Raw genomic sequence first — 22,520 nt, forward strand, 5'->3', positions numbered from 1 at the left:
AATTCTTCAATATTTGCACAGAGCGGCTCTTGTTATTCCGGAAAACAAGCTGTTGGATTCCCAGCATTCCACATATAATGATGAGCTTTCCGTGCCACCTGTCATGATAGCGCTGAGGTTCCTTCACCTCTTGCATGTTGTTTGTCAGAATCAGCAGCACGGGTCAAATGCATTACAACACATCCATTTATCTGGTTAGACTGTTTCTGCACTGTAAACTTCACTCATTCACCCATTTCTGCCACAAAATTAAAAAATAAAAACGATAATTATGACTCCCAATTACAACGATGACTCATGAAGATGATTTTTGCGAGTTTATATCTCGCAATTGCAAATGATAAACATTATTGAGAGTTTCAGAACTGTGCGTCATACATTTGTATTTGCTATTTTGACATTTTTTTAAATAGAAGATGAGTTTATATCTCACAATCCCGTCTCATTGCTCTCTCCACTCAATGCTTTCCTGTCTACTCTATACTGTCCTATCCAAATAAAGGCTTAAAAAATCCCATAAAAAATAAATAGTTCTGACTTTCCATATTGCAATTTTGACTTGTTTTGAGTTTAAAATTCTGTTTTTGCAACAAAAAATAAAAAAGTAATTGCAACTTTCTCTAGCAATTCAGATTTTTCTTTTCAGAATATCTGACTTTTTTCCCCAAATTCTGACTTTTTTCTTCGAATCCGGTGTTAATGTCGCAATTCTCACTTTCTTCCTCACAAATTTGTGTATATCTAACAGTTCAGAGTTTATATCTCACAATTATAACTTTTTTCTTGCAATACTGAGTAAAAAGTCAGAATTGCAACAAAAATGTCAGAAATGAACTGAGATCTTGTGGATCTCTAATCTTGCGGCAGAAACAAGTTTCCATATTTTGTATCTTGCAGCTAGTTTGTATAAATTAAACAAGCAGGTGACTAAATAAAAACACATCAGATGTGTGCAACATTATTGCTACCACAATTGTATTTCTTTTCAATAGAAAAATGAATGCTCCACACATTATTTGATCTCATATTTTGTTCTCTGTGTTTTATTTTTGTACTACAAATGATATCCTCATCGCCTCCTCTGAGAAAACGGCCCTGCTTCAATGACTAGAGCAGTGAAATATAAAGTGTGCCTGACAGCTCTGCTCAGATGAGATGAGACGAGGTGAGGGGTCTGAATCTGGAGCCGTGCTGAACTCGCAGCGGAGGCCACAGCACTCAGATCAAGCATGAAAAAAGCCTGCAGGTCCCTCCCCAGGAGGCAAGCGGCCGGTCCGATCCACATCGATCGCAGCTCGTGGACGAGAAGGCCTGCTGCGGCCTCATCCAGAGTGAGAAGTCAAAAGTTGAGGAGAGAGACCCTCGACATGCAATACAGAAACTAAGTTAAAAAGAAACACTGTACCTCACAAGAGGTAAACAAATTGGGTTCACACTGCTTATCTGGCTGAAAACTGGCATCTGCGGGCAGCTTTGTTGTTGAGTTTAACGTGCAAGGGTCAAAGAGTCCAAAAAAGTGCTGTAAATAAGCTTAAATATTACTGTAGACAGCTTGCACAGCTCAAATATTATGAAACTAACATCTCAGAGTTAAGATGTAAATGCAATAAGTTATTCACAATCACACAATCCTTCCCAGTTTCTCACATTAAAACCAGAAATATACTTTACTTTAATTCAATAACGCAGATGCCAGTGCTTAACCAGCATACCAAGTAACCAAGTAACAAACCGTGGTATTAAAATAAATTAACTTCAAATCTCTGTACCATTAAACCGCTAGTTTTATTATACAGATTAACTAACTAATTTAAAGATTTTTTTTTTTTATTTCCACCTGGAATGCAAACGTGCATCATTTTTTTTTTTGTAGTAAATCAACATTGTTACAAATTTCTCATTGTTATTTTACAATGCATTAACTTAACAAATAATTAAATTAATTGAAGTGATAAAGAAATATTATCCAGCCACAATAATACCCATTTTACTATAATTTTTTTTTTTTTTATCATATTTATTATTATTAATGTTATTGCTATTATTATACAATAATTTATAATAATAATAATAATAGTAATATTTTACTACATAAAAATTAAAATCAAGTATTTAATAATAATAATAATACAATATACGTTATAATAAAAATGTTAATAGAATTATCATCAATATTATTATTTTACAGAACAACAGTAAAATTACAAAACTAAGATTTATGCTTTTAGTTCCACTGATCTCACATGGGTTATACTTTTCAGGTCGGAAAATATGGAAAAATGATATCCCTCTATATAGACTGCTATTAAGTATTACATTAAAGAAAATGAAAAATAAAGTGAACAACTTTGTGTTTGTGTGGATTATAGTTTCATAATAATTTATCGAAACATACTGTGAATGTGATCTGTCTGCAATATGAGTTTTTCCATCCTGGCTGTTGTTCCTGTTACAGGATAGTGAAGCAAACCTCCTAAAAGACTCGAATGTGCAGCACATGCAAGCAATTACAGCAGCACGTCTCATTCCAGACGAGCTCCCTCACTCCATCCATCTCTGAAGCAGCAGCTACAATCAAAACTGCAGCAGCCAGACTCATGAAGCTGCAAAACGCATGAGATGAGAGAACAGGAATTCTGCCACCTTCACAATCTTTATAAGTTGAGCTGGGTGACATACTGTATGTCAAAAAATATACCATGCGTTATTTTTCAGCCTTCTGACAATCTTTGATATTTATGTATCTTTCTTGGAAAAGGCTTACATTTATTTTATTTCAAGTAACAACTTTTTTCCCTTTAGCTTTGGTATTTGTTTTAGTTAACTATAATAACCCTACCCTGGTCGACCACTGGTTCCGGAGCAGATTTAAGGTCAGGAGTTTCTGAAGGGTCTCAAGACTGAACCATAAAGACTGATAGCAAGAGGCCCGCATGTCCTGTCATCACTTCCCTCATCGCTTCATTCCCTCTGAACCGACCCAGGAATGAAATTAAATCAACATGTGGCGCTCTGACTGAACAAAGACTTCAGCAGAACAATCTCAAGTGTGCAAGATGAAGATACCGTGTCCTGAGGAATGGAAAAAAATCTCAGGGCAGTTCCACCGGACTATCTCCACAGGAATGAGCATGTGGCAGGGTTACAGGTAGTCTGGGCTCTATAAAGCTGCTTTATCTCACTCTCGTTCTAAAGGGGGTCTTACTGCTACAATGACTCGGCTATCTGCATTATCTCTCTAAAGCCGACCCTCGGTGGGCCTCTCAGCACCCCATTACAGACTGAAGCAGCCACAGAGACCATGAAAGTCACTAAACAGCAGAGCAAAGGAAAGCAGCCTGCTTTAAAGGTGAAGTGTGTCATTTTAGCACCACTAGTGGTGCCAAACGGAACTGCAAAATTAACTGTTGTCAGACAGGTTTCCCAAACACAATCACATTCGGAAGTTGACATGTCAGGCCAATCAAACAAACAGCAATATTTTGAAAGTGTCGCAGTAATATTTTATTTAAAATAAAATAAAATTAATTAAAATGGAATCATATACACGTATAACAAAAATGTTGGATATTGATCACCTAGTACTGAATTTTTAATTATGGATGTTTATTTTTGAATATTTTAATGGTTGTAGATGACTTCAGCCAACAAACTAAATAACCTAGCTAACTAACCCTAACAAGTTAACTAACTATGTTAGGTTATATAAAATATTTAACTCATTAAGATGACCATTTCTTAAATATCACTGTCTTATTATAGAGATCCCACCTCTATTAATAACATTTTCATCTCATCTTAACTGATCTCAAAAATAAGTTATCCATATTTAGCACTTTACACTGAAAACATTTGGTGTAGGATTTATTTTAAAACAATTTTCACTCAGATACTGCTAGTAAATTTCACAAACAATTACCAAAAAACACACACACGTTGCATTAAACATTAAATTTTTAAGTAGCAAGATTAGTAGTATTTGCTTGTGAAAACATTTTAATAATCTTTGTTTTATTTACAGCTTCGGAAAATCTTTTTTTTCTTCAGTTTATTAAAATTAATTAAAAAACAGCTTCGGAAATTAATTAATTAATTTTTTTCAGTTTATTAAAATTTTCTCATGCCTAAATTCACTTAAGCATCACAACATTGATTTGATAAAGACAAAAACTATTGTGCATGTTTTGTTTTTTTTTTAAGAGAAAATAATACATTTAACAGTGCATTTATTATCGCCCACGCCAGAATTAACCAGAATTTTAATATTAGTGCATCCCCATGGAAAACATCATACTTCACTGTTTATTTGATTAAATATGTATTAAATACTTAATATTTTGGATGCACAGAATAAAGCAGTGAAACAAAAGTCTTTCCCTGGGTTCTGCAATCATTTTTTAAGAACACCTGTGGTAAACTTGTTTCTAACTAGTCCAGAATAGTCAAAGATCTTATTTCGACCCTGTCACATTTCTACCCCACCTTAAAAACACACTATACAGCTCTACAATAGCAGGTTGAAGTGTTAACGGTAGCATCTGCAGAGCGCTGCACAGGAAGCGGACATGGCATTGTTCTGCTGATCACCTCTGGCTTGTTCCACTCACACACTGAACCATCAGAGCACAGATGAGTCCTCCAGACTCACAATTACAGCGGGTCAATCACAAACCGCTGCCAAGATCCACTTATTTACACACTTCTCCATTCTCTCACTCTCCAAGCAACTCTTTTCAATGAGCTATTCGACATGAATGATTCCTCCGGGTCCGTCTCCGGTGTCATGACAACCACAAAACCAACAGAGTCAGGCCTGCATGCGATATATCATGCAGCCCTATATGTATTATAATGTATTTGACAGCAAGCTGACTATCTAGCACGGCGAATGTTTATGGTTTTCAACCAATGGAATATTACATTTTATTCTTTCTGACAACAAATCACTTGAATGCGATGAGCTCGTAATTCATAAGTGGGAAATAGGAAGTTTCCGATGGCACATGAAGGCATCATAAGTCATTATGCGACTGTTTAGAAGTAGAGAAGCACTCTCGCTCAGCACAATGGAGTCCATTGTTTTGTTAACTTTGTGGTTTATTATTTTGGATCGTTTGGGACACGGTGACACACGGCCCTCTCACAATATATTGCTTAAAAGGCACAATATGTAAGTTTTCGCCATTTTGAAGTGACATACTGCCAAGTATGGTGACCCATACTCGGAATTTGTGCTCTGCATTTAACCCATCCAACGTGCACACACACAGCAGTGAACACACACACACAGCAGTAAACACACACACATACACACAGCAGTGAACACACACACACACCGTGAACACACACACACCGTGAACACACACACACAGCAGTAAACACACACACATACACACAGCAGTGAACACACACACACACCGTGAACACACACACAGCAGTGAACACACACACACAGCAGTGAACACACACACACCGTGAACACACACACACACACACAGCAGTGAACACACACCCACCGTGAACACACACACAGCAGTGAACACACACACACACACACACACACACAGCAGTGAACACACACCCGGAGCAGTGGGCAGCCATTTATGCTGCGGTGCCCGGGGAGCAGTTGGGGGTTGGAATCTCTGTATGTCAGTACTGCCATCTTAAAAATATGGGTGTGAATCTTCACTGGTTTCACGATTCAATTCAATTACTATTATCATTATCAGCTCAATATCATGATGTGTCACATTCTCAGTTTTCAATATTACTGCACATGGCTACATTTTCATATACATTTTATATCACATTAATTTTGTGCAAAATGTACTTTTTTTTATTATATAAGCAGGCTACTTTTTAAAATAATTATTTATTTACAATAAGTGTTCTTTAAGTATCCGAAAGTTTACAGACAATAGTTTTCTTTTTTCCTCAGCATTATTGCTGATGAGATCATAGACAGTGGCAGCTTTAACAGGCTAATGCACAGATCTATTTCAATATATCAGATGTTTTGTCCTGCTCTGAAAACATAACTGACTGTGTGTAGCCAACATCAATTTCGTATAAAAATATTTGAAATATATTTGAATATTTGAAGTGCATTTAACCGCAGCCACAATTCAGCTTCAGGACAAATAAACACAAAGCGCACATCAAAGTCTGTCAGTGCGCGGATTTCATGCATCTAATAGTACTGCATTCCAAACGGCATAAATGAAAGCATATCTAAAGAAAACACAGCAGGTGGAAGCACACACTGTCAAGCAATGCACACGTGTCTCACAGCACAAATGAAGCCTGCCACGTCTCTAGCGCACACACATGCCATATACAGGGGAAAAAACAAGCTCAGAATCGTTGAAGAGAGAATCATGATGCATCGGAGAATCGATATTTTCTCCCACCCCTAGTGCAAACGGAACAGCGTCCATTAGGGCTTTTAGTCTACACTCTTAAAAATAAAGGTTCTTTATTGGCATCAATGGTTCTATGAAGAACCTTGAACATCCATGGAACCTTTCAAATGCAGAAAAGGTTCTTTATAGTCAAAAAAAAGTGGGGAGTTAGGGGGTGTGCCCAAAACTTGAATCTGTATTCAGAAAGGCACGGAAATCTCGAAAGTGAAACTAAAAAGCAATTTTAATGCCAGGCATAATAGCAGCTCCCTGATGCCTGCAATTTATATACAGTATAATTACCCAATGATATAACTGCGAGAAAATGTAGGCTATTGAAATATATATTTTGTATTTATTCCCTTTAGGGAATCCCTTTAGTCATTTTCTTTCCGAACACGGTACTGGGATGCGGCGGATTGTGGGGGGGTGATGTCGTGATGTCATCGTGATGTCTATCAGCCATCGGCGATGGCATCATCTGTAGGCCCAACCCTAGTAAATGCACAACATAGTATTTCTAAAAAATAAATAAATAACATTTTTATTAAAATCAAATAATTAGATTATTTTGATTAATAAAATGTAATGGAACCATTAAAATGGGATCCATAAAGTTCATGGAAAACAGAATTTGGTAAAATATAATGGGTGCACATGATCAGGATGGTACTACCTCCTCATCAATTTGAGCCAGGAAAATCCCTGTGTGGGAGGTTATAGAAATTATATCAATTTAAGACTTTCTGCTCCAATTTAAGACCTTAATTTGTGGAAAGATAAAATTAAGACCTTTTTTAGACCCACAGAAACCCTTCCATCATGTATGTATTAATATACTGGATAAAATGTTAAACACAATTTCAAAATGCATATCTTTATATGATTTGTCTTTTTAAATTGACGCAGAAGCAATCTTCACTAAGGAATTGCTAGTAAATCACAATTAATTACAAAGAAAAGCAAAGTAACAGATTAAATCGGGGCTGTCCAAACTCGGTCCTGGAGGGCCGGTGTCCTGCAGAGTTTAGCTCCAACTTGCCTCAACACACCTGCATGGAAGCTTCTAGTATGCCTCGTAAGAGCTTGATTAGCTGCTTCAGGTGTGTTTAACCTATTTAACATATTTACAGTGAGTGCAGTGCTCTGGTTTACCTCTCTTTATCTGGGAAGGGTATGGCTTCAAACAAGTCCTTTAGCTTGCTGTTGGCCCCAGTTACCTTACTGCTTGTATAAGGCAGCAGTATTTGCTTTACCTAGCAGGATAAATTAATATAAGCGTGCAGTTAGCAGTTATTCTGAGCATATTTAACCTTTAGTGAAATGGCTTGCAAAAGTTATGATAAACAAAAAGGTAAAAAAAAGTTTTCATTTATAAAGCTCTAAAAACCTTACTGACTGATGTTTTAGAGCACTTCCTGCAAATATGGAAAAAATAAAGGGTCTCAATGAAATATGTGCAGTTTCACATGATTAGTGCAAACTGTCACATGACCAGAGCAGTTTACTTCCTGTTTGCACCTTGAGAAGATGATAATTGCATCCAAAACAAAAGGCTAGTAAAGTATGTTAACAAAGATATGGCAAATATTTTTGGTACACATGATCTTTAGGGTGTTTAGCATTAATATATGCATTCGCATATACTTAGTTTTGATAAGTGTGGTCATAGAATGAGTAAACATGTTGATGGTCACAATAGTGGCCGGTGGGATAACAGTGAACTTAGGTATATAATATAAATCCAATTGCAGTTGCTAGTGAAAATGACACTAAAATGTTGCAATGACAAAATATTGCACTAATTTAAAAATTCAAATGTTTCAAAAAATTTACAATAATGATGTTGTAATACTCGTAGCATTAATATAAAAATGTGATGTTATATTTTATAAAAAAGTAACCATTTTGAAATGCGGTGATGGTTGAATTTTTTTGTCTTTTATCTCAGTGTATTAATATTGCATAAGGTTTTTTTATGCATAATAGCAACCCTAGAATGTGAAAAAGTCCAAAAATAATTATTGATTATTTCAAAGGGTTACTTATGACACATCATTTGGATATTTTCATATCTGGGAAAATTTTGGGATTAAACGGACAGCCCTGGATTAAATTAAACATGACATTTTGAAGTAAAAATAGTATTTTCTTGTAAAACATTCTTTAGAGTGGATGATTGTCATGTATGCAGGTGCTGCTCCAACTTTTTTTCCAACTCCAACTGACAATTTATAATGAAATATTCCACTTTAACTAATTTTTACTGTCTCTAATGAAATGTTTCAAACTAATGTTTTCTTTGCAGTAGTTTTAATATTGAATTTATGTTTCCCCAATATCACTTGCCAGCATCCGATCATTTATAAAATCATTTGACAAAAGATTTGATGAATTTTTAAAAAGTTATTGAGCTGAAAAAGTACTATATAAAAAGAATGACCCGACCACAAATTGAGTACTTGTGGTACATCATTTTCTGAAATGGAGAATTTAATAGATGAAATTGCTATTATGGAAAGAGACTGTGAGAATAATGGACATGTTAATAGGGGCCGTTAAATGCCCATTGACGAAAATAGCCAGAACAAGATAACAGGTGAATGCAGGCGGAGGGAAGAATTCTTCACCTTGAAACAGGAAATGAGTACGAAAAAGACAATAGTAGCCAGAGCGGGCAGTATCTCAGCTCTTTAGATGGCCATGAAGCATTCAATGGCATGAAAGAAAACGTTTTTTAATATGAGTTTACTTCAGTCCATCAAACAGCTCTGGGAAACAGGGAAGAAATGTCCGTGTAACCGGAAAATGGAAATATTCCAGGAATCTCCATCTATGCTATTAATATTCACTATCAACAAGAGAGTTAAACAAGCAATGCTATCTTTCTTCATTTCATTTCTGCACTTGTAATTGCTCCACTTTTAAGAATGCAATTAATAACGCAACAGGATGCACACTTAAAAAAAAAATGTATTCATTAAAAAAATTCAATGTAAAAATCGAATAACATTTTAAATTAGATCAAATCAAATAAAGTCATCTTTTTGCTCTGGAAAGCAGTATGTACTTGATTGATCTGGATCTGTAAGCACTTGAACTCAACCCAACCTTCGAGGGAAAGTCATAAAGTTTCCCTTCCCAACTGACAGGAATGATCACAGGTCTAAACAGAGCACAGGCAACTCAGAAACAGGCGGTTTTCAACACCCCGAGTTAAGTGACTCACTCGCCTCTTGAGGGCAGAAAATGAAGTCATGCTGATGCTGGTGAGTTTAGGTTTGACTCAGGCAGAGTAACTCTGCTCTAACATCCCTCTACTTATCTCCATACGAGAAGACAGACTCTACGAGTCAACTACAAACATGTTAATTAGGCTCCGCTGTTGTTCCAGAGGACAGGCAGGACATATTTTAGGTATAAAGCACCTGAGGGGCCACTATTTTTGCTATCTTTTGAAGACAATAAACAATTGACAGCAACATTTTTAAGGCCCCGATATACTTCAAACGAAGTTCGTTTTCGTTCTTCGTTTGGGGGCAAAAGGAGCTTTGAAAAGGCTGAGCGGCGGTATACTGTTTTCGAACATTCAGACACCCCTGTGCTGCTGGAGGCGGGCTGTAGATTAATGTAAACGCATGTCGCACGAATGCCCGAAACACAACAACGACGCAACGAAGGTGTATCTAGGTCTTTTATTAAACTGGATAAATTACACGTTTTTATATTTTATGTGTTGTCATAATTTGATAAAAACAAAGGTTTATTATTGTATGTACTTTTGGCATTTCATTTATTGTATACCTTTTAAATTCGCTTATTGAAAGAACAACAGCAGCAGTATGGTGTAACATATATTTGAAACATGTATTTTCTACCTTATATCTTTACTCTTTCCTTTCATTGCTTTGGAAAAATTGCATCTGATGTTTCTCTACGTTGCTTTTTGCATAACTCCGAGTCGTTGACGCCAAGCTTCATTGCAATTTCTTTCTAGGAATGAAATGCTTTCTCTGAATCTTTAAAGTCTTTCTGCGAGCGATTGTACAGGTGCAGATATATGTGTGGCAGTTCAGTTATTCGACACAGTGTATTTATGTTGCTAGTGACTTGGAGATGTTGTTCTCCTGCCTGACCTTTGTTGAATGAGAAACGAACCGGGAGAAAAAAAATTGCGCGTCAAAGAAGTTGGAGCTCCAGAACACACCACCGATTGCATAATCGCCACGGATCAATGGTAGCTCAAAGGTGTTTAGGAGCCAAAACGAACGAAGTTTTTGTTTGATAAATTAATACCATCGCTGATTTAAACATCAGTAGCACATTTTGCTGTACTTTGTATGCTGCCATTAAAGAATCTTGGTTCTTGAATCAATATAGTTAAGTTTTATTCATATCTGTAAATAAGTTCAAAGTTACGGAAGCGTATTGCATTCACTTGAGGAAAAAAAATCTACTCTGTTTTTCTGAATTAACGAGTTAATTATCTCAGAATTACGAGATAATTTTTCATTAAAAAAAGTTTTTGCTCTGTTTTTCTGAATTAACGAGTTAATTATCTCAGAATTACGAGATAATTTTTCATTAAAAAAAGTTTTTGCTCTGTTTTTCTGAATTAACGAGTTAATTATCTCAGAATTACGAGATAATTTTTCATTAAAAAAAGTTTTTGCTCTGTTTTTCTGAATTAACAAGTTAATTATCTCAGAATTACGAGATAATTTTTCATTAAAAAAAAGTTTTTGCTCTGTTTTTCTGAATTAACGAGTTAATTATCTCAGAATTACGAGATAATTTTTAAAGAAAAAAAACGTTTTTGCTCTGTTTTTCTGAATTAATGACTTAATTATCTCGTAAAGTTCAGAAAAACAGAGAAAAAACTTTTTTCATGAAAAATTCTCTCGTAATTCTGAGATAATTAACTCGTTAATTCAGAAAAACTGTAGATTTTTTTTTCCTCAAGTGAATGCAATACGCTTCCGTATAAAGTGACTATTTTAAAGAAATGCTTTAATACTCTGATTCAGTGATTCATTCATTCACTTCATCACTCAAAAAATGTATTTAAATACATTTTGGATTTTTTTTTAAATATACAGGTAAATATTCATCTACTGGTGAATGTGAATACATTTATTAAATAGCAAAATAATAATAATAACAAATTCAAAAATATAAATCTATTTGACATATCTAAATATCTATGGAATATTGCAGCCATTAATATATCTGGACTCACTTTAAACTAGACTCTCAGATATTATGATTTAACTAATTAAATCTGTTTTGTACTATGGGAATATTTATGCATTAATCTTATATCCTACTAAATATCTACACTATTGCTAATACATTAATGAGCTCAAAAGTGTGAGAAGAATCAGATACTCTTACTTAAAGTTGAGACTTGTCTTCACTGCCAGATTACAGTTGCACCTGAGGCTGTGGAAACTAAATCAACCTGACAAGACAGCATTTATTCACTCCAACATACACATATTCTAGAAAAACAGAGCACTTCTTCCTTCCTTCACTCAAAGTGGAACTCAATCCATACGGTCTCCATTTACATTAATGCTTATCAGCAGAGGAATCAAGAATACATAGCTATAGAAAGAAAATCAATCGTCATGACGTAAGGCCTTCAAATGGATCAGCTACAGATGTAGGTTATGGTTATCTGACTGAAGTCAAATATTAACTTACCCTGTAGAAAGTCTCCTGGCAATCTCTAACTGAAGCACAACAGATACGGTCCCTCATTTCAGAGCAAATAAAAAGGGTATATCTCTCAATATTTTTCAAGATATTTACAATATTCTCCAGGGTACTGGTAAAAATGCATATTAAAAAGACTTTATACTGCCTGAAAAAAATGTGAATATATCATAAATATATTCAATAAATCATCCAGCTCCACCTAAAATCCGTTTTCACTGATGGAAAGTTAAGCAAGAGTGCCATAAATGTAAGAATTCCCACACATTCTTCTTCTAAATTCCACGAGTCTGAAGTGTCAATGAGTGAATGTGAGCGGTTGATAAACACAGCACAGGTGATCAGCTACGACAGCACACAGATAAGGCTATGGGAGCTTTCTAGCAGGTCAAGAGGAGAAACTGCACAAACGGGTAGGTATTGAGATTCAAAAGAAGAGTAACTAATATCTGTGAATCTGAAAAGAAGAATGAGGTTGCATGTGATGTGCTGTAAATGTTTTACATCTTGGCTGCGTGTCAAACATGACGTGAGGTTTCCTCGAAAAGCCCTTCGATGCAAAAATCATGGATTGTATCGAGTAAATCATAACAGACCTAAGCAAATGTATTTTGGCAGATGTTGAAAAACAGATGAGCTCAATAAACAGAAAAAAATAATAAACTTTGGTTTTAAAATTATGGAATTAAATTCTGGCCAGGACTGAATGTAAAAACGGGAGAGGAATGAGCAAATATATTTTATTTTTGCAGTATTAGATGATCATGATGGTGGAAACTGACAAAAACATCTCTGTCATTTCGTTTCTGAGCCAAAAGATGTTTACTAAAGGTGGTTTGGCTGAGACATCCCCAAATTGGTCAGAGGACTATTCAGACTAGGGCTGGCCGATATGGCCTAAGAAAAAATCCACAATTTTTTCACACACACAAAAAAAGTTTTACAATTTAAAACGATTTTTTTCCCCCTACTTAAAATCAATCTGCAGGTGACAAAGAAATTGTTCAAAACAAGTTTTAACTTTATTTTGTTTTGATGTTCCCTTCTGAGATTTGATCTGGATTTAAAGTGGATTTAAAGTGCAATCAGAAACAAGAAGCAAAAAAGACAAGATGGCAGGCCCTGCCATTGTAAACAGTGAATATTTAACATAATAACAATGTAACATAACATAAAACATTAAATTATGTGACCCTTTTTGATAAGTTTTCTTTAAACACAAGTTTAACATCTTGCTATTCAGTAGATAGGAGGTAGTTATGATCAAGTGCAAACAAAACATTCAACAGCATTAAATATCAGTGACTGTAGGAGGGACGATCACGAGTGATTAGCAGATCCTGAGCACCACTGACAAACATGTAATCTTGTAAAATGTGTAGTAAGTACTGGCGCTCCATAGTATAAACAGAGTATGTGCGATCGCAAATATCGAAAGTGAAAGTGAAACTAAAAAGCGATCGATTAAACATCGTGATATCTACTAGCCATCGGCGATGGATGATAGGGGTGTAAGAAAATATCGATACACGCGAGTATCGCGATTTTTGTTTGGCAATACTGCATCGATTCTCAAAAACGGAAAATCGATATTTAAAGAGCTTTAAAAAATAATTGCATATTATATAGCAATTGCAATAGTGGTAAAAAAAAATTTGCAATTAGATTATTTTCCAAAATCGTTCAGCCCTAATTGTGGACCAGACTTTCCAAAAGTGTAGTCAAAGGTCTATTATTCATAGAATTACAGACTCCCTTGAGCCAGTTAGGACTCAAACAAGGTCTCAGATTCTCATATTGAACCGCAGCGCTGTGTGTGTTTTGGTTGAGCTGTCGTTTTGGACGTGCGGTGAGCTCGCTGTGTGGGAATGTGCAGAATAAACTGTACCAGGCTGTGAAATGTAGAGCACTGCCATGACCGCTCAGAGACGGAGACTTTTTCCCTCTTTGCCACTGTGTTGATATCCTCTCCATTTCCGACACTTTAGTTTACTGTTCCATCATTACTAAGGACCACTGCCGTGAATTATTTTTTTTTTTTTTTAAAGCTGTATTGTTCAACAAAGACAAGGAATAAATCATTGTATAGTATAACCAACACAATATTAGATAGATTAAACATAAATGTTCTTTTCTGTAGGCCAGGCCTATGTTACGATTAAATTAGGTGATGCATGAATTGATATGAATGACATTTTTAATTAACAACTACAATCACAGTAGTATATTGACTGATTTGTTGAACTTCTAGCCTTGCAAGCATGTAATAATTTTGACAATATAAAGCACTGACAAATAAGCTTGTTCACTTACACACAGAACCGCTGTTCACTAACAAGCTGCGCAAAACCATGTTGATAATGAACGTGGATTTGCACAGTTTGTCAGGGAACAACGGCTCTGTGTGGTAAATGCAGCTCCATGTGAAATCACACACGCGATGGAAAATACCGCTGATTACAGGACCGGCTTTACTGACAAGATGCGCATTAAATATTGCATGCGATATATCGTGCAGCCCTAAAAAATATATATATAAAACCTTATTATATAGCCTATATATTATCTTAAGGTCGAAGTCTTCAGTAATGAAATGCACCGAGTAATGAACTGTTACTGCTTGAGTAATTTCCATGTGCCGTTCTGAAGTAAGCTCATATGCTTTCAAACATTTCCGCGTGTAAGGGTTGCCAGTAAAAATTGCATTCCGGGGGGTAAAATACACATTTTTTGGAGGGGTTCCCCTGGTAAGATTCGCATTTCACGGGCTAAATATTACACTGTAAAAAAGAAAAAAAAAAGTTGAGCCAACTTAAAATTTTAAGGCAACCAGCTTCAGCAGATTTGAGTCCTCTCAACTTAAGGGGTGGGAATGGCAGGGTACCTCACGATACGATATAATCACGATACATGCCTCACGATGACGATAATATCACGATACAGCGATTCTGCGATAATCAATATATTTCTAGACAATTATATAATGATACATCACGATATCTGTCTAACTATGAAAACAGAATGTCTGTGAAAAGGTTAAGTGCTAGTTTACTTTCTTTATTCTAGTACAAACCGTTAGAAAACAACAACAACAAAAAAGTTCTGTAAATCAATTTTAACATGTTAAGTAAATTAATAATTTTATTCTTGGACTTCTTAAAAGCTTACACTTTTCTCTGTGTGTAAACCAACACATTTAACTGCAGCATTGTAATCCTGATATATCAATCACAGGACCTTGAATGTTATAAAATCATAATTTAATCACAGCACGTTTTAAGGTATCAACAAATACTGTATCGCTGGACAAGAGAATCAATGTCAGATCATATGATGAAATGTCCGAGTTACACTCCAAAAAATAACAGGCCAGCATGATTTTGATAGAAAGTAAAAAAAAAAGTCTTAACACCAGAAAAATGTCAAAAATATTGTTGTTGACCATAATTTCTAACCAGTCATAATTAAAAAAAAAAGAAGAATGTTCTGCTTGTGGATGTCAAGTTGACTTGCTTTAACCTTACCAATAACTCATAATCAGAAAGATATCGTCATTAGCATCGTTTAGATCCACAATCAAGATAAACATAAACTGTGCTCGGAAATACACAGCATTAAAGCATTTCGTCCTCCCACAAAGCACTAGAATTAGTTTATTTCTTCCAGACTGACAGCACTGGAGCGCCCCACTGAAACAGACACACAACACAGCTTTTGTTTTGGACGTAACACAACCCTCTCCCTGGCCACTAGCACAATGTTATTACATGAGCATTTCCCTGCAGGCCACCAGAGTCACCCCAGCACCATAAAAACGTCCCATCATGATCTACGACCCTGACAACCAGTCGCTGATGCAGACGGAGCCAGTGAGGGCAATTAAGAAATCTCTCTTTCATTCCAGTTGGCTCCGCAGCACCATTAGCCCTGCGTGACAGAGAAAACTTCATTTTCCGACATTAGTTTTAAGCTTCAAAGTGCATTTGTGCCTGGCGGCTTTACTTAACACTCTATTTACTTTACTTAAAGTCAATCAGAGATTGAAGGATGACTTTTGAACCTAAATCCCTACAGGTGTGTCATATGGTGAGTCACACAAACTCATTCATTAATTTCCAAATCACTCCAGAGGATCCTTTAGCGAGCACAAGGCTATTTCAGCAAAGCAGATGTGATGGCCATATTGTGAAGACACAGGTTCAAGACACTCAGGACTAGAGGACTTTTCATGCCCCTCTGTATCTACTACATGTGTTTACATACGATACCAGCACCTGTTATTTGCCAGCTGGCTATGAACCACGAGACAGAGTTCCCACACTTTTGCAGTCATTTGTGATTCCCAGATGAGAATCAGAGATTGCATTCAAAAAGAGACAAGAGCTGAGTATAGTTACTCATTAAAGATTCAAATTCCCAGTACTTTTTAAAATATTTTGTAAGTTTCAAATCACAATTTTAAAACGTCCTGGTTTTCCATGACCGTGGGAAGTCTGTACAGTCGATCCATGGTAAGCTTTCCTAAGGGTAGAAAAAGGAGTGTCCTCTGTCAACAGCACACAACCAACCCACATGACTCCGCTCCACAGAGGAGAAGAGGGCATAAAATCTCCAGCACAACACTGATGATGAGGGAGAAGTCTGCCCTCTCTATGATGCCCTCGGCATGAGTGGTGGGACATTTTACAAATCTGACTAATCGTGCAAATAAAAATGGCACAATGCAACAAACTGTAACAGACTTAAAATGATATGAATTACATTAAAAAAGTTGTTTTTTCTTTTGATTTTAGGCCAAAATGTGACTTGTAATGACATTCACCTGTAACCATCTTTGAGTACCCTAAAAAGTGCTAAATGTGTAAATAAAATGTAGGCTTAATAATACACTACTGGTCAAACTTTTGACACACTTATAATTTAGAACAATAAAAAAAATGAAATAACACAACTTGAAGCACTTTAACACTTTATGCTTTTCTTCCTCTATCTGGTCTACACAATATCATACTAGCACATTTTTTTTGCAGGGGTGAATAAATAATGTTTAATTTTTCTGAACACCAACCTTGAAATTTCGATTATAAAACACCTATTGATTGCCAAGGACATTGCCATTTTTTTTTTAAGTTTAACCTATGTTGATCTTTGTGACAGCATGCCCCAATAGCAGGCATTATAATATTGTCATAAGGGATAAATTGTCACAATGGAAACATACCATTAAACAAACTATCTTTAGCTTTTATCACCACAGAAAAACAATATGTCACACCAACATGCTTTCGTTTGGGCTCTTAGACACCCCAGTGATTTAAGTTTAAAAGTTAACCTTTTACTTTCCCTTCAAATTCTTGAAATATTTTCCTGAGACCTATAAAGCCTTGAAGTTAATCAAAGTAATCATGCACTTTTCATAAATTATTATGCACTATTCTACAGTCTAAAATGTATGTATGTACAACAAGATACAAAGTTTTTTTAAGAGAATCGACACTAATGAATTGATTCAAGAGTCAAAGGCACATTATGAACCCATTCAACATAATAAATGTGATGATGCTTCCCACTACAATCCATATATCCCACAGATATAACAGCCAGAATTCCCACTTCAAGAGGAGATGATCCCAGAAGGACACACCAATAATCCAACTACATATGTCAGAGTTTTCAGCCTACATTACCTGATTTATGTCATGAATTATCCGTCTGGGAAAAGTTTAGAGGACGCCGCTTCTCTCTTTGAGTCTGAGACTGTGGCTCCTCCCTCCCTGCGTGCGCGTGCACGTGCACTGAGCCAGCACTAGCACGACGTCTACTCCAAAGCATGCTTACTATCAAGGGGGCTTCTCTCAGTTAGTGAGGAATGTTGATTTAGTGTAGAGGTAATGCTTGCAACGTGTTGGGGAGTAACTAGTTACATGAAACGGAATTTTATCACAAAATAAATGTAAGTGTAATTTGTTACTGAGAAAAATAAGTGTAATTAAATTACTTATGAAAATGTTAAATATTACAAAAGGGGTTACATCTGAATATTATCGCACACATACAGATTTGATTGTTTTCTTTTCCAAATTGCATTGACATGAAAAAATACTATAGTGTTTTTAACCATACTGTAGTAAAGTGTATTATAGTAGCTGTAGGCCTATAGTATTATATACAACACTCTGTTAATGAATGCCAAAGCAAAAAAAACAAAAACGTACATTTTCCACAATTGTTCCAAAATCGTTAAACCCATATTGACCATTTGAGACAACATGCATGCATTAAATAATACTGTCATGTTAAATGGGGTAAGTTGTCACAATGCCATTATACAGACTATCATAAGCTTTTTAGCACATATTAAAAATAAACAATATGAAACACCAACATTTATGCAGTTGATTGCAAGTGATTTATGTTTTTAACAGTAATTTCTTATTTTCCCTTCAAATTCTTTTCTAAGACCTAATCAAAACTCAGTAGGCTGATATTATTGAAGTTCTCTGAGACCTCCTAAATCTTATCAAAATTACATTTTTATTATAATCAGTTCTCCTACATTAATGTTAAGGTAAGACACCACAAGAATAGGTTAAAATAATAAATAATAGAAAATACAAGTTATGTAAATTATGTGTTATTTAATTAAATATGCACTCATTTGCATAAGTTGTTTCATTTTTGTTGTTGTTGTTGTTTTAAGGTTGGGGTTAATTTCTCTTTTTATCATTTCTAGTCTGAAATCAAAACAGCAAAATACCCCAAAGTCTCAAAATTGAGCAGTGCATGGAAATGCAATGTTTTTGCCTGTAGTGTTTTGCCTTAAGTGTGGTTTTTGACCTATTAAACGGCTTTGGGGTATCTCGGATCTCAAACCTGAGGTTTAAAACAACTTTACTGAACTTTATGAAGACATTCAGGTGCAGGTTGCAACCTGAAGCACCAAAAGAAGTGGTGCATTATGGTGATTTGTACCATGGTTAAAGAGTGCAGTTGAGATTTTCTTTTCTGAAAAAAGAACATTTAACCTTGTGTTTTGGAAAGTGTTTAGTCAGCCTGAAATAAACCCTGAAAGCAGAACCATATGAAAGGCCGGGATGTACCGCAGGAAAGATGCTTGTGTAGAGAATCTAACTGCTGCTCCTGAGGTTCATGCTGGCAGTGGATGTGATGAAGTCTTTAATGCAGTTTGACCTTTGCCGTTCCAGTGCACAGGGTGAACGCAGGCGCTTCAGCTGGATCCTGTGGGGATTCACTCATGTGGTGAGTCTAAAATAGAGCCAGATCTCCACAGCAGATGTTTGTAATAATCAGAGGTTGTAATTACAATTCAAAGTGAACTGGATATGCTCTTAGCCCGAGCTTGAGTTAATATGAATGTGTTCTTTAGTAATTAACTCAATGCTGACACCATCTGGTAGAGAGAGCTATTGCAAACATGACGCTACAATACACAACCTATGCAAGTGACATCAATCTAATGCTGATTTGGTGCTCAAGGAACAATTCTGATTATTATCAATGTTGAAAATTATAAAAAAAACAGGATTCTTTTAAGTTCAAAAGAACAGCATTTGTCTGAAATAAAATGCATTTGTAGCATTATTAAATGTCTTTAATGTCACTTTTAATCAATTCAATGCATCCTTGCTGAATAAAAACATAAATTTCATAAAAAAAATAAAAAATAAAGGAAAGATAAAATTGTCACTGACCCCAACATTTGAACGGTGGTGTTACAACAGCTTTCTATTTCAGAAAAATGCTGTTCTTTTGAACATTTTATTGTTAAAAAAAAAGTACTTTTTTATAAAATGAAAAATATACATATTAAGCATGAATGTTTATAGAGGTCATTTTAACCTTTGATCATTAATATTATGTAATGTTTCAGGAAATACCTTATACACTGAAAACAATGGTGTGGGATATACTCAGAAATTGCTAATGAATTTCAAAAATAATTTTAAGACATTTCACTGTAAATGTATGATCAATTAAAAATGTCAACATGTTTTCCATTACTAATCAAATTAATATACATTTTACATATACACAATTTTTTTTAAGTTACACAAGACTCAACTACATTTTAAGTCACTTTAATCTGATTTAAGTTGAAATATTTAAGTTGATTATACTTAACAATTTCATGCACTGACTGAACTTCATTTTTTAAGTTGAAGTAGGTGAAAATGCAGTGCTGCAATAGTATTTTCTTGTTAAATGTTCTCCATTAATCTTTATTTACAACACTGAAAAGACTCTGACTCTGTACATCAACCTATTGTCAAGCAGACATTGAGTCTGAGTAATTCCAACAGCATTCAGTGTGTATGTGATTATCCTGCTGTAATCTAACACACACACACACACCTGTTGTGGGCATCCAGTGGCTCTGGTCCAGGTCTGGTGGTTGTGTCTGTGTCTGTGAATTAGTTGCTCAACAGCTGCTGACTGAGATGATTTGTGATGTGGTGGAGTTCCCACAACAAACGCTGCTTGTGTAATATGTAACGTTAAAGAGGCACACGTCTAAGACTTCTGAAAGATGTTAAACACACGGTTAGATCACATTAAAGGCCCATGAAATCAAAATGAGAGTTTGTGGCTTTCAGTCCATGTCTTTTAGCTCTGAGATCTTCGTCAGCTAACATGGAACGTGCTCAGAACGTTCTGTCAAAGTCATCTCAACATTCTTCCAGTAACGATGATATAACGTTTCTCTGGTCTTTAATGATGTTAGCACAAAAACATTATTTATTCATTGTTCATGGTTTCAGAATGTTAAATGTTACTTGTTTCAGAATGTTCAGAGAACACTCAAATGTAGCGCTCCCATAATGAATGCAAAATGATCAAATGGAATGTTCCCTTATTGTTCGCATAACCAAACATTTTTAAAACATTTCAAAAACTGGACGTTTTGAACATTCAGAGAATATTCAGAAATACTGTTTTCATAACTTACTGCAAAATGTTCTTAGAAAATCATTTTGTTAACTGGGTACATGCTTGCCACTTTAAAATCATGAAAATCATGGTGTAAATTTAAAGCCAAAATCATTAATACATCAATGTTTGCATTAGCATGCTATTCATACTGCAAAATTTTCAGTGTGACATGAATTTGATGTAACATCAGCAGTGATTTTCACCATCTCTTTCCTGACTCATTTCATTAGACTGGCATGCTAAGGCTGAATTCCCTTCTGGACATAGACAATCACTCTGAAAAGATGAAGATGCTTCATAAGTACAGGTTTCATGCTGTAGCTGGATTTTTTGAATATTGAAACTCAGCATAGGGTAACCCAGGTACTTATTTGATTATAAAAAAAAGTTGGAACAAATGCAGTTTTGTTAGAAAGTGGCTCACCGGGAACAATGAGATTGGAATATGCTTCATAAAAATACATGAATGCAAAACAAGCTGTGATGTGAAATTAGAATCAGTCTCTGGATTCATTTGTGGAATATTTCTAAGCCTCACGCTAGGCATTGTCTTTAATCCCTGTGCATGCTGGGAATATGTGTGTGTGTCTCAAATCCACATACAGGTAAATGTGGATCATTTACATTACATCTGATATTAACATAACCAGCCTGAATCCATATTAGCTCAAATCAAGAATGGAACAAGGCATACACTCTTAAAAATAAAGGTTCCAAAAGAGTGTTTTTGCAGTGATACAACAGAAGAACCATTTTTGGTTCCCAAAAGAACCTTTCTGTGAACAGTTCCTAAAAGAACCATTTTGAAGACCATTTTAAAAATCTAAAGAACCTTTTCTGCATTTGAAAGGTTCCATGGATGTTCAAAGTTCTTCATAGAACCACTGATGCCAATAAAGAACCTTTAATTTTATTTTTTAAAGAGTGTATAGGAATATTTTTGTTGTTGCAAAAAACAAGAAAAAGAGAAAATAGACAAATAGACCGTAGAAAACATCTGGATATTTGATTACAAAATCAAAAAAGTTATATTTTTGTATTTTTTTTTATGTTTTGCATAAAGAAAATGATGCCTAATTGTGTGTGCATATTTTTTTTTTAAGTTTAATTAAACAGCCTTATTTTCAAATCTTAACCCTTAATCGTCTTTTTATAGCCTATTTGTTATGACTATATTTAGAGTACTTTTGTAATTTCCTTTATTCTTAGTAAGTTCCTGTTATAGTACTACAGCAAGTTTTTGCAGTAATAAGTATATACATTTTTGTTTGTTTTTAGGTTAAACAATTGTGCAATGCATTCATAGACAATATTTTTATTTCTCAAACTAATTTTAAGCATCTAACCAGAAACCTTCAGATCAAAAGGTTTTTTGTGATTATGAGCAACAAATTCAGTCAAGCATGTCCAAACTCGAATGGATAGTGTTTATGATCCTCCCTCCCTTGT

General features: G+C 35.2%; 1 protein-coding gene across 3 annotated transcripts in view; it reads right to left on the reverse strand.

The window, feature by feature from the left end:
* The window catches only part of LOC306877059 (protein TANC1-like), a 148,757-nt gene extending 130,876 nt beyond the window's left edge, over positions 1 to 17,881 (reverse strand). For 2 of the 3 annotated variants that reach the window (XM_079428588.1, XM_079428586.1), the window contains exon 1: positions 17,807 to 17,881. The gene's annotated coding sequence lies outside the window, so the exon portion shown is untranslated. The remainder of the gene's footprint in view (positions 1 to 17,806) is intronic. The other variant, XM_079428587.1, reaches the window with a different exon arrangement.
* Positions 17,882 to 22,520: the final 4,639 nt, after the last annotated feature.

The sequence above is a fragment of the Barbus barbus genome (genome assembly GCF_936440315.1).
Source record: "Barbus barbus genome assembly, chromosome: 11".
NCBI classification, from domain to species: Eukaryota; Metazoa; Chordata; class Actinopteri; order Cypriniformes; family Cyprinidae; genus Barbus; species Barbus barbus.